We start from the raw sequence: 13,497 nt of genomic DNA, 5'->3' as shown, positions 1-13,497 counted from the left end.
TGATATTTAAACATAGACAAAATAAATGTGTTTTTTATATCAAACATAGGTAGGATTTTAAAAGGACTAAGAGATTTATTTTTTCATATTCATAGCACAAATACTTGGAATACTTTACACACCTAGTGTCCTTTGTAAGCTATATACAAAAAGAATGTGACATATTTTGAATCTACTCAGCTCACTTCAAATTTCTTCTGGGAAATGTAGGGATGATCTTTGTCTCTTTCCCATCATGTTTGCACATGACACCTACTACAGGAGTGGGTGAAAGCCCCATTCTTCACTCATTACTGTAGACCACATATCTTATTCGTAATGGCAGCACTCTCAATATCCGGTAGTGCTTTCAATGAAATGGTGCTATAACTGGGCTTTCAATAGTCCATTATCATGTTTTAAATAGCCAGCTGCTTCATTTAGCTGGTGGCATACAACAGTAATGATATCTATTGATCCTGTCCTCTGGGTTCAATATCCCAGGTTTTGGCCTCTCCTGAAAAGTGTTCAAAATTCAGAGACTGGGTATGAAGAGAATATTAGTATTTTAAAGAAGTCGTGCTGTTATTTTAAAGCCCCAATATTGTAAACTGTTAATATATTTTAGTTTTGAATTATTTTCCTAGCTGTATGACCATATTATTCAAACACTTTTTGCAGTAGTGAATTTTGTAGTAGTGAACTATGGATATAGTTGCTATGGATATAGTTGCAGCTGCCACGAGCTATTGGGAACTTCCTGACTCTGGACTGATAGCTGGAGAACCTACATAGGAAAGAACTAGGCCCTCTGAATGTGGATGACAGTTCTGTGGCTTGAACAGTCTGTGGGGACCAGGATTTATCCCTAGTGCATGAACTGACATTTTGAAGCCCATTCCCCATGGAGGGATACCATACTCAGCCTGGATACAGGGGCCAGGGTCTTGGTCATGCCTCAACTTGATATGCCAAATTTTGTAATCTCCCCATGGGAGGCCTTACCTTTACTGAGGAATGAATAGGGGTCTTGGTTGGCAGAAGGTGGTGGTAGCAGAAGGAGGGGAGGGAGGAGGAACTTTGGTTGGTATTAAAATACTTTAAATAAAAAGAGAAAAAAGAAATAATTTGGCCTTCACCAGTTGTGATGCAGACATCTGCATCATACCCTTGCACTTTCCAGTTCTCAGAATAAAATATCTATTCTTTATAAGTTACCCCATCTTGAATGTTTTGTTACAGCAATAGGAAAAAGTACTATGGCATCAGTAGTAATGCTGATGAAGTTAAAACCAATCCATGAAGTTACATTGGCCACTGTTTTTACAATAAAAACAGTTTTAGATTAATAAGTAGCTACACCGGACATGCCACAGTTCAGTTGGCTTTGTTCCTGTATGAAATTTATGAATGAAATTACCACTATAGTAAGCTCCTACTGATCTACCAATTCCCCCAGTCATAGTCAACTTCTTCATGTGCAAACCAAGAGAATCACATGCAGATATCGATATACCCCAAGAAGTGCCTCCACTCCACATGTAGGGTGATGCCATGCAGGAGGGGTCATCTAAATCTGTCAAGTCATTTGAAGTAGGGACTAGGACTTCTCTCCTGTTTCTAGGTTAAGGAAGTATCTCTCCATGGAGGATGTGCCCACAAGGTCCTTTTCTACACCAGGAATACATCATGGATCCACTGTCTGAGGTCCCTTAGACTGCTCAGGTCTTCTAGCTGAGACCCATGTTCAGGAGGGCCTGAGTCAGTCCCATGCTGGATTCCCAGCTACCAGTCTGGGGGTGGGGGCATTAGCTCCTCCTTGTTCAGGTTCACTCACCATATCTATGTGTTTCTGCAGTGTGGTCATGTCCTTTCTCTCTCTGCATCTGGATTCTAGTTTGGCTCAGTGTTTAGTTGTGGGTGTTTGCTTCTGTTTCCATCAGCTACTTGATGAGGGCCCCATGATGGTGGAAAAGTTAGTTGTTGATCTCATTATCAGGGAAGGGCATTTACGGTTGCTCAAATTGTAAGTTGGAGTTAGTCTTGTAGGTATCTGGACATTTCTATAGGTTCAGTTTTCTCTTTAATCCTATAATTGTTCCCCCTCTCTCCTGTCTTCTATTCCTCCCCTGACACAATTTTCCTAGTCCCATGTGCTTTTCTCTCCTCCCATTATCTTTCTCCTAGTTCCTCTCCATTCACTGCCCCCCCCCAACTCCCCATGTACTCTGGAGAACTTGTCCCTTCCCCCTTCTGTGAGGGACCTTATATGAACCTCTTAGAATACACATTATATCCTAGTTTCCCTGGTGGTGTGAATTAAAGGCTGGTGATCCTTTGCCCTAGGTTTAATATCCATATATGAGCAAGTACATACCATGTTCCTCTTTTGTGACTAAGTTACCTCATTCAGGATGGTTTCTTCAAGTGCCACCCACTTGCCTGTGAATTTCAAGATTCCATTGTTTCGTTTTGTTTTGTTTTGTTTCTTCTGCAGAGTAGTATTCCATTGTGTAGATGAGCCACAACTTCTTTATCCATTCTTCAGTTGAGGGGCATCTAGGTTGCTTCCAGGTTCTTGCTATTACAAATAATACTGCTATGAACATAGTTGAGCATATGTCTTTGTTGCATGGATGTGGATCATTTGAGTATATGCCTAAGAGGGGATTGCCAGGTCCTATGGTAAACTGATTCCCATTTTCCTGAGGAACCGCCATACTGATCTCCAAAATGGCTCTACGAGTTTGCACTCCCACCAGCATTGGAGGAGTGTTCCCCTTTCACCACATCCTATCTAGCATATGTCGTCATAGGTGTCTATAATTTTAGCCATTCTGGCAGGAGTAAGATGGTATCTCAAAGTTGTTTTGATTTGCATTTCCCTGATAGCTAAGAATGCTGAGCACTTTAAGTGTCTTTCAGCCTTTTTATTTCCTCTATTGAGAATTCTTTCTTCAGTTCTGTACCCCATTTTTAATAGGGTTATTTGGTGTTTTGTTGACTAGTTTCTGGAGTTCTTTGTATATTTTGAAGATCAGCCCTTGGTCAGTTGTAGGATTGGTGAAAAACTTTTACCTGTCTGTGGGCTGCTGTTTGGTCTTGTTAACTGTGTCCTTTGCCTTAACAGAAGCTTCTCAGTTTGAGGAGGTCCCATTTATTAATTGTTGATCTCAGAGTCTGTGCTACTGGAGTTATGTTCAGGAAGTGGTCTCCTATACAAATTTGTTCAGGGTACCTCCCCATTTCTCTTCTAAGAGGTTTCAGTGTGCCTGGATTTATGTTCAGGTCTTTGAGCCATTTGTACTTGAGTTTTGTGCATGGCGATAGACATGGGTCTATCTGTAGTCTTCTACACACCATCATCCAATTGTGCCAGCACCATTTGTTGAAGATGCTTTCCTCCCCCTGTTGTATACTTCTAGCTGTTTTGTTGAAAATCAGGTGTTTGGAGGTGTGTGGGTTCATATCAAGATTTTCAATTCAATTCCATTGGTCTACTTGTCTATTTTTGTGCCAATACCAGGCTGTTTTCAGAACTATAGCTCTGTAGTAGAGCTTAAAGTCAGGAATGGTGATGCCTCCTGAAGTTCTTTTATTGTATAGGGTTGTTTTGGCTATCCTGGGTCTTTTCTTTTTCCATATAAAGTTGATTATTATCCTTTCAAGGTCGGTGAAGAATTGTGGTGGGATTTTAATGGGGATTGCATTGAATCTGTAGATTGATTTTGGCAAGATTGCCATTTTTCCTATGTTTATCCTACCTATCCAAGAGCATGGGATATCTTTCCATTTTCTGGCATCTTCTTTAATTTCTTTCTTTAAAGACAAAAAATTCTTATTTATATAGTTCTTTCACTTTATGTTGTTTGTGGCTATTGTAAAGGGTGATGTTTTTCTGATTTCTTTCTCAGCCCCTTTGTCTTCTGGATAAAGTAGGGCTACTGATTTTTTTGTTTGTTTGTTTGTTTGTTTGAGTTTATCTTGTATCCTGCTAGTTTGCTTAAGGTGTTTATCAGCTGTTTCTTTTTGCTAAGCCTGGCCTTTTCTTCAATTGTGTAACTTGTATAATTTAGTACTACTTAAATTAAGCGAATATTGTATCCATCTGTTATGCTGAAAATTTTCTAATCTAAAGAAATGGGTTGAATCAGCTTCTGTTACATCCTTATTACTTAATGTAAGCAGCATCTTTACATTATGTCATGCATTGCTATTCATTATAGATCACACCAGTATTACATCATCACCAATTGAACCCAGAGCTCATTTCAAGGGTATCATTCATACTGTTATCTATGTCCACGAGAGAAAAACTCATGTTATGCTTAATATTGATTGTTATCTTGATGATGTCAAAATCACATAAAAGAGAATTATCTGGTTTCTGGGCATCCTTCAGCTAGAGTATCTATAATAAGTTGAGTTGTGAAGACTCACTTAAAAACAAAAAGTGATGTGAGAATGAGTGTTCATTTCCTTTGCTTCCTGATTATAGATACAATGTGGCTATCTTTGTCAAGTTCTTGCTTAAATAATACCATGATGGACTGTTTCCTAGAACTGTGTGAAAAAATAAACCATACTTTCATTAAGCTCCTTTAACCAGTTTTATTTATTTATTTTTTTTGCTTTTTTTATTTGCTTTTGTGCCACAACAACAAAAAAGTAAGCAATACAGAAAACAGGCACCAGAAGAAGGGCCATTTTTGTGATAAACCTGACTACATGATTACTAGACATTTGGAAGTGGTCTGTTGGAAGACTTTGTAAGTATTTAGAACTTTGGGCTTGAAAAGATATTAAATCATGTGAGAATAGCATTATGGTCCTTGAGGCTTGGAAGTCAAAAGGTTTTATAGAAGAATAGGAACCAGGTTAGACACTGGGCTATTAGCCATTCCTGTAACTATTCTAGCATTAAAAAAAGTCTGCATTCTATCTATGTTCTTAGAACTTGAATTAGTTCATATTTAAAGATAATAAACTCGTACATAAATTTCAATAAAGAGGAGCTAATAAGCTGTGGTATGACTACTGCTTATGTATAATGTTCTACAAAATCCAGGTCTGCAGTGAGAAAAGAAAGGGCAAACCCATTTTCAGAAGGATACCAAAATAAAATTAAACAAAACAAACCTATGTAATGAATAAAGAAGGATCAGTTTTAAGTTGTGGTCAAGGAACATGATGAAAAGAGGCCTCAGCGATGAAGAAACCTCTTGTTATATATGTATCAAAGGCTCCAACTGTAAAAATGCAAATGTATATGAAAAGGCTAAGCCTGAACTGGGAGAGCATCTTACCATCCTTTCCTTCAAAAGGAAACATTTTCTAAACAGGAGAGATTGTAAGAGCTGGTAGGGATGAAAGACTCCAAAGAAACAGGGCCTTCTAAACATAGTATGATACACATACAGACTCACGGAGACCGAGACAGCATGCACAGGACCTGCTCAGGTCCAAGCAAGATGGGTACCCAGCACTGACAGGGGAAGTAAAGATAAGCACCCTTTCCTAAATCAAAAGCTATCTTTAATCAACAACTGCTCCAAGAAAAATTATTTTCCTTCTGTGGAGTCTCACCAAGTATACAAACCTCATTTAAAGAAAGGCCCCATGGCCAGCAGTAAATAAAACTTGATAGGAGATGTTACTATATATATGTTTCTCTTATTGGTTGATGAATAAAACACTGATTGGCTAGCCTGAAAGATAGAGTTATGAGACAAGGAGAATTTTGGGAAATGTAGGCAGAGAGGGGGCATCATGTGAACCCAGGAAGAGAGGACGCTAGTCAGGCATTCTCCAGTAAGATAAGACCATGTAGAAATATATAGATTAGTGGTTATGGGTTAATAATTAAGACAGAGCTAGTCAATAAGAAGCACAAATCACATGCCAACAGTATTATAATTAATATATTGTCTGCGTTTGGATCTGGGGCAATGTGGCTGAGAAACCAGGCTGGTGTGAAGAACCATCTGCTACAAAACCTAAACAAAGTTATTTTTGGGTATTTTTTCTTATTATGCTTTATTTGGACATGTTTTTATCTTACAGATCATTTGTTCTTTATGTTTTCCAATTTTGTGGTTTTATAGCATTTCTGTATGTGCAAATGTTCCATATATATGGTTGTTTTGGTGCTTTTTCTGGATCTTGGTTTGTAAAACAAGATGGCTTTGAACTCACAGAGACCCATCTTTCTGTGCCTCACAAGTGCTGGTATCAAAGGTGTGTGCCATCACACCAGACTATTTTGGCTCATTTTTAAATGTTTACTTATTTTGTCCTATTCTGCTTGGTTTAATTGTTCTTAGTTGCCTGTTTGTTTTACATGTAGAGAGAGAAAGAATGGGTGTATATTTGGAACAGTGGGAAGGTAAGGAAAATCTAGAAGGACTTGAGGAATGGAAAATCTTTGATCAGAATATATTATATGAAAAAGACCTATTATCAATAAAAATTAAAATAATAAAAAAGTAACTGACCACGTTTGTGCTCTGGTGGGAAAGGTACAGCGGCTGACGCAACTATGAAATTTGTTCTTAGATATTATAAATGTTCACAGTTTGCCTTGAGTCTCAGAAATGAGTTTGCACTTTTGAACTATAGTAAAATTGTTAAATATTATACGGACTTTTTTGAAGTTTGGATGAAGTCATTTTAAACTAGGATCCTATGGAGATAAGGAGGGAATGATTATGTGTTCAAAGTGATATGTTTTGATATCCAGTTGACAAGAGGTAGACATGTAACGGTTAATATTGGTTGTAGAGAGATCTAGAAACATCTAGGAAGCAAGCATTTCCAAATGTCTATGCTGCATTATCCACATTAAGTGAACATCTTTGAAAGAATGTCTAAATTGGGTCAGTTGAGATGGGAAGACCCATATTAGGTGAGGACATCACTATTCCACAGATGAGGTTCTGAACTGAATAAAAAGGATACAGCAAGCTGAATATGGACATTCATTCTCTGTGTTTCCCAACTATGAATTCAATATGGCTATTTACCCTATGCTCCTGCTGCTGTAACTTCCATGACCCTTATACTCTGAAATAAACTCACCCTTCCTTATGCTGCTTTTGTTAGGTATTTTATCACAACAACAAGACAATAAATAATAAAGCCCTTACACATGTTTCAAAAACATCTACTTTTGTAGAAGACATTACTGAACACCAAAATAGGCAAACATTGTAAGTCAGTTCAGTGTCCCCTTGGCCTATTTATAGACGATGAATTTGAATCCCCTCTGATTTCATGTTGCAATTATAAAGTGTGGTGAGAATTTGGGTTTGTTTGTTGGGAAAATGTAGCATGCAAAGACAGACACTTTAAAGAAGAGACAAAAGACACTTTCCTATTGTTAGGCTTTCAGTCTCTCTCTCTCTCTCTCTCTCTCTGTGTGTGTGTGTGTGTGTGTCCCCTCTCTCATCTCATTTTCTACAAGTACGTGTGTGTGTGTGTGTGTGTGTGTGTGTGTGTGTGTGTTGTGTGTGTGTGTGTGTGGGTGGGTGGTTGTAGGTATGAGAGGGCATACCTTTATTGACATGCTGAAAGCAAATTTAATTCTAATGCTTGTAGCAGTGAAATAATAAGAGGTTACAAGTAGAAATGTTACTCCCTTATTTGTCACCTCACTGACTTAGTTCTCCAAGAATGGAAGAACTAGTTTATACACAAATGGATGAGTTACCTGTACTGGCCATGAAACACATGAAATTTGTTAGATCAATTAAGTCTGGACTTTCCATATTTCTGATTCCTTTCAATCAATATTTGAAATTCAGCAGAAGCTTAATTATGCTGAGTATTAACCTGCTTTTAATTAAGCTCTAAATATGATCAGACATTCTATTTTTGTCAACAACAGTCTTCAGCTATCAGATTGAGATAGCAGTCATGGCTGATGGTTGTCTTACAAACTTAATTTGAACAAGTATTTAAAACTATTTGCTATATTGTTTAGTCCAGTTGGAAAGAGATCATCTCCATTAATTGCTGAATGTATATTCTCATCATGAAATTCTATTGAAGCAATCATGCAGTCCATGAAACTCTTGGTTATAATAGGCCCTGTATTTCATGTGACCTCAGGTGACAATTTAGTTACATGATACTTTTATTTTGTTTTTCTTTTTCATTCCATGGCACTTTTGCTACAGTTTCACAATTCAGTAAGAGTCTCTTTTCTTTCAAATTTAACCAGGTTAGGGAACCAAGATTAAATTACATCCTTGAGTAAACAAATCTGCTATGGTATTAGTATCAACAAAACGCAGGAAATAGAAAGTATTCCACATGCTTCCCATAAAAAAATCTTACTACAAGCCTTACATTTGTAGGCAAAAATTGTAAGAACTCTCTCTTGAACAGTTGCACCCAAGGACACAATAAAGTAGCCCTTCTCAAGGATTCAGAACTCTCCTGCATCTACTAGACTTTGGACATAGGAGCACTGATTATTCATTCTTTGTTTGGTTATTTTTTTTCTAAATATTATTGTCGAGATGCCTCTTTGAGAATTTTGATACATGCACATATGTTTAGCAAAGCTTAGTTCATTTATAGAATGTAAAAGGAAATGATTCTATTTAATAGTGGAGTTTTTCTTCAGAAATTCACATGAATAGAACGAATTGGGAATAATGAGAACAACAATCCTGTCCAGGGCTTTGCCAAAAGAGTATATCTTCACAGCTTGCCACCTCATCCTACAATATCAGATTTTCTTCTCTTTTCCCCTGAGGTTGTTTTATATGTAAAAGCTTTCTTTTTTGTTAGATGTTATATTTTTAGTGGGTTTTATCAGATGTAACAAACTCATGGACTAAATACTTTGTGGGAGGTATTAGAATAATTACTACGCAATTATGAAGACATGTACTAGATGTGGTACAAGTGTAATGTGATGCAACCGTTGTCACATTGTAAACAATAGTCTAGTAGAAAGGCAAATCAAGATGGCCACACAGGCGACATAGCCATACTAGATAAAAAGTTGCAGCAGAACTGTAGATTCTGGGTCCTTATTTACACCAAATGGAGTAGTCATGGGTAAGTAACAAGGGTTACCAGATCTCTTTTGAAGATGTGTTTCTCAGAATGTGTAATTCTCTATGTTGTAGTCAACACCTTAAATCAAGTTGCAGAAACATTTGCCTCACTCTGACCACAAATACTAAGATTATAGGAGATATATTTGTGCCTCTGTTAGTGTGTGTGTGTGTGTGAGAGAGAGAGAGAGAGAGAGAGAGAGAGAGAGAGAGAGAGAGAGAGAGAGAGAGAGAGAGAGAGAGGTGGAGGTAGGGGAGACATCAGGGAGTGCTTTGCTGTCCATTTTTCTTCCATAATTCCTACGAATGAAACTTAAATCCCTGCACTTGCAAATACTTTACAGATGGAGCCACCCTCCTGCTGCCCTTTTCCAACTTTAAAATGGATGATGTGTTTAATGGAGGCTAAAATGCCTATGCATAAAAGAAAACTCAGCAGCTATCAATCCTTCAGACTCCTAAAAAGCTATCATCAGAAGATTAAAAATCAGAAGTCACAGGACTCCTAATAAGGAACCTTTTGAACCTAACGAAAGGTCTAGAGACCTACAAGACTGACTCCAACTAACAATTTGAGCAACCGTGGAAAGGCTACCATAAATGCCCTTCCCGGATAGTGAGATCAACAACTAACTTACCCACCACCATGAAGCCCTCATGTAGTACATGTTGGAAACAGAAGCAAACACCCATAACTAAACATTGAGTCAAACTAGAATCCAAATGAAAGACCAGGTTGCAGAAACACATAGAGATAGCTGACCTAAACAATGAGGAGCTAATGGGCCCTCAGACTGATAGCTGGGAACCCAGCATGGAACTGACTCAGACCCCCGAATATGGGTCTTAGTTAGTAGGACTGAGCAGTCAAAAGGACCTCAGACAATGGAACCAGCATGTTGTGGATACATCCCCCATGGAGGGATACTGCCTTAACCTAAAGACAGGAGAGAAGTCCTATTTCAAATGACTTAACCGATTTACATGACCCTACATGTGGAATGGGGGTGGGAGGATAGGAGGGGAGGGTGGTCAGGGTACATGTGAGGGGGGAGAGAGGGTAAGAGGGAGGGAGAGGGAACTGAGATCGATATGTAAAATAAAAAAAAATAAGGTACCTTTTGTTATTGATTGATTTGTTTGCAAGAAAGAGAGTATATTTGGACCTTAAATGTTTGATGGTCTTTAATGTCCCTCCTCATTTTTCTCATACAGATAAACCACTTTCAAGAAAAGCTGATTATTTTAATACCATAAACCACTTCAGAAGGAGAATTCAATTCACTTTTATTCCTGTCAAAGCTCTGTCAACTTAACATGAAGACCTGCTCATAAACAGCATGCCATCTGATTAACTGAATTTGCTAGGAGTGTTGTCACTGGAAAGAAAACAGAGCAGCCATGAGTGGCAGTTTCCACTTTCTCATCTTCTACTCAGCAACTGAGACAGTCCACAGGATCCTGCAGGTATCATTAAAATAATTGGTGAAAAGTGACTACAAGAGTACAGGCTGCCAGCTCCTATTGAAATTAGTATCTTTCATGTAAGCCCAGCAGATACTTGCCCTATAACACCAGCAAAGTTGACTACCATTTGTTTATGTATTTCATGTGAAGTGATAAACAATTTATTTTTGTTTCAGTCAAAGCTGTGGGTGATAGGTGAACTTGGTTTGTGTTTGTACAACATTACGGGGTTGTATCCTTGTAACTACCATCATCATAGAAAGGCGCAATATTGACAAACCAGCACGGGTTTACTACATAAAGATTTGCTGCAAAATGGAGGTGCTTGATGGTCAGTTAATGTATTTCACAGAAGGCGAAGAAGCAGTAGAGGTTACAAGATGAAATGCAATTTTATTTCCCTTTTCTCAATAAAACAGTCAGTCCTCTGAGTTCAGGTTTTCAAATTCATATAACTAATTCTTCTGTTTCTGATTAGGTTTAGGAAACTCTTTGCAAAATCTTAATTGACTTGGCAGTTTGCATTCTCGGGGAAGCAGACACTAGGCTTGGGGTTTGAGATAGACCCCAGTCAAAAGCATGATAAAGAAACTGGATTGCTTAGAGGAAGAAGTGTCATGATGGCAATTAAATGGAAGCCTAAGATATGCCTGCATCCCATTCAGAAATATATGGCACTTGGAATGGATCTATTTAACGGAAGGTGCCCAGGTGTCCCTTCCCAGCCTTATTCCTGCAAAAGAGGATCTAACCTCTGATATCTCTCTTCAGCTTAAGTGATGTCAACAGGAGCTGACAGGAGGAGATTAAATAATCACTCAATAGAACTTACAGCTATAGCAAGCACACAGGCAAAGCTTCCTTTCCTCACTGCCCCTAAATTGAAATCTTCCTCTGTGTCTGTCCACCCCAATGGATTGAGCTCTAATTTCTTCCATTTGCCTTCATACAATCTCAGTTGTGTATATCCCATCCTGTATTATTAGTTAACTCTTAATAAGTTTTTGTGGGTTTTTTATATTTATTTTATATAACAAAGTCCATTTAAATGAAAACAAACATTTATAGACAATATTTGGGAATTTGGGCGTTGTACTTTCCAAACTACTTCCTGCTGGTAAGGGGCGCTGTCATGGGGGATTCGAAGAAGATTCAGAAATCCTGGCTGTAGTCTGTGAGGCTGCTTTGCCCAGCTGTTTTGAATGTAGGATAAACTTGTACTCTGTTTCAGGCGGTCTGGCTTGATAAAGCCACATTAGTCTGGAAGGAATCCACACCTTTTCATTTTCTGTGGAAACAAAAATAGAAATCCTTTTCCCCAATAACTTGTCCTTGAACTTAAATTTGGGAGTCAAAGCAATTTTTTTTATTTAATTTATTATTTTATATGTTGATCCCAGTTCCCTCTCACTCTCTCCCTTCCTCCTTCCCTCCCTTCTTCCCTCCCTCCCTCTCTCCCTCTTTCCCACACTTTTACCCTCTCTGCCCCCTCACATGCACTCTAACCACCCTCCCCTCCCATACCCCCACACCAATTCCATATGTAGGGGAATCCCATCCAGTTGGGGTCATGTAGATCTGACAGATCATGTGAAGCAGGGACAAGGGCTTCTCTCCTATCTCTAGATTAAGGCAGTTATCCCTCCATGGGGGATGTGTTCACAAAGTCCTTTTGTGGACCAGGGATACATCCTGGCTCCACTGTCTGAGGTCCCTTAGAGTGCTCAGTCCTTGTGGCTGAGACCCATATTCAGGGGGGCCTGAGTCAGTCCCATGCTGGCTTCCCAGCTATCAGTCTAGTAGCCATTAGCTCTTCTTTGTTCAGGTAAGCTGTCTGTATGTGTTTCTGCCCCATGGTCTTGTCCTCTCCATCTGCATCTGGGTTCTAGTGTTTATGTATGGGTGTTTGATCCTGTTTCCAACAGGCATTAGTTGAGGGCTCCATGGAGAAGTTAGTTGTTGATCTCACTCTCCGGGAAGGGCATTTATGATAGCCTTTCCACTGAAGATCAAATTGTTATTTGGCAGCAGTCTTGTAGTTCTCTAGACCTTTCTTTGTGTTCAATTTTATCTTCAAACCAATATTGGTTCCCTCTTTTATGTTCTCTCTCTGTGTCTCTCTCTCTATTTCCTGTCTTCTATTCCTAACCAGGCTCAATCTTCCTGGTCCCACATGTTTTCCTTTCCTCCACCTTGTTTTCTCCTACTTCTCTCTCAGTTTGCTGCCCCCCCCTCAACTTCCCCTGAGCTCCGGGGTACTTGTCCCTTCCCAGTTCTGTGAGGAACTGTATATGTATCTCTTAGAATACACCTTGTATCCTAGTTCCTGTGGTGGTGTGAATTATAGGCTGGTGATCATTTGATCTAGGTCTAAAATCATATATGAGTGAGTACTTACTGTGTTCCTCTTTTTGAGACTAGGTTACCTCATTCAGGATGGTTTCTTCAAGTGTCCTCCACTTGCCTACGAATTTCAAGACACCATTATTTTTTTCTGCAGAGTCATATTCCATTGTGTAGATGTGCCACATCTTCATTAACATTCTTCAATTGAGGGGCATCTAGGTTGCTTCAAGGTTCTTGCTATTACAAATAGTGCTGCTATGAACATAGTTGAACAGATGTCTTTGTTGCATGGATGTGTATCCTTTGGATATATGCCTAAGAGGGGGATTACCGGGTCCTGTGGTAAACTAATTCCCATTTTCCTGAGGAACTGCCATACTGATCTCCAAAATGGCTGTATGAGTTTGCACTCCCACCAGCAGTGGAGGAGTGTTCCCCTTTCTCCACATCCTCTCCAACATAAGTCATCATTGGTTTTTCTAATTTTAGGCATTCTGGCAGGGGTAAGATGGTATCTCAAAGTTGTTTTGATTTGCATTTCCCTGATAGCTAAAGATGTGGAGCATTTTCTTAAGTGTCTTTCAGCCTTTTTGATTTCCTCTATTGAGAATTCTTTCTTCAGTTCTGTACCCCATTT

The sequence above is a fragment of the Phodopus roborovskii genome, unplaced genomic scaffold, assembly GCF_943737965.1.
Source record: "Phodopus roborovskii unplaced genomic scaffold, PHOROB, whole genome shotgun sequence".
Classification (NCBI taxonomy): Eukaryota; Metazoa; Chordata; class Mammalia; order Rodentia; family Cricetidae; genus Phodopus; species Phodopus roborovskii.
This window is presented reverse-complemented; position numbering follows the sequence as displayed.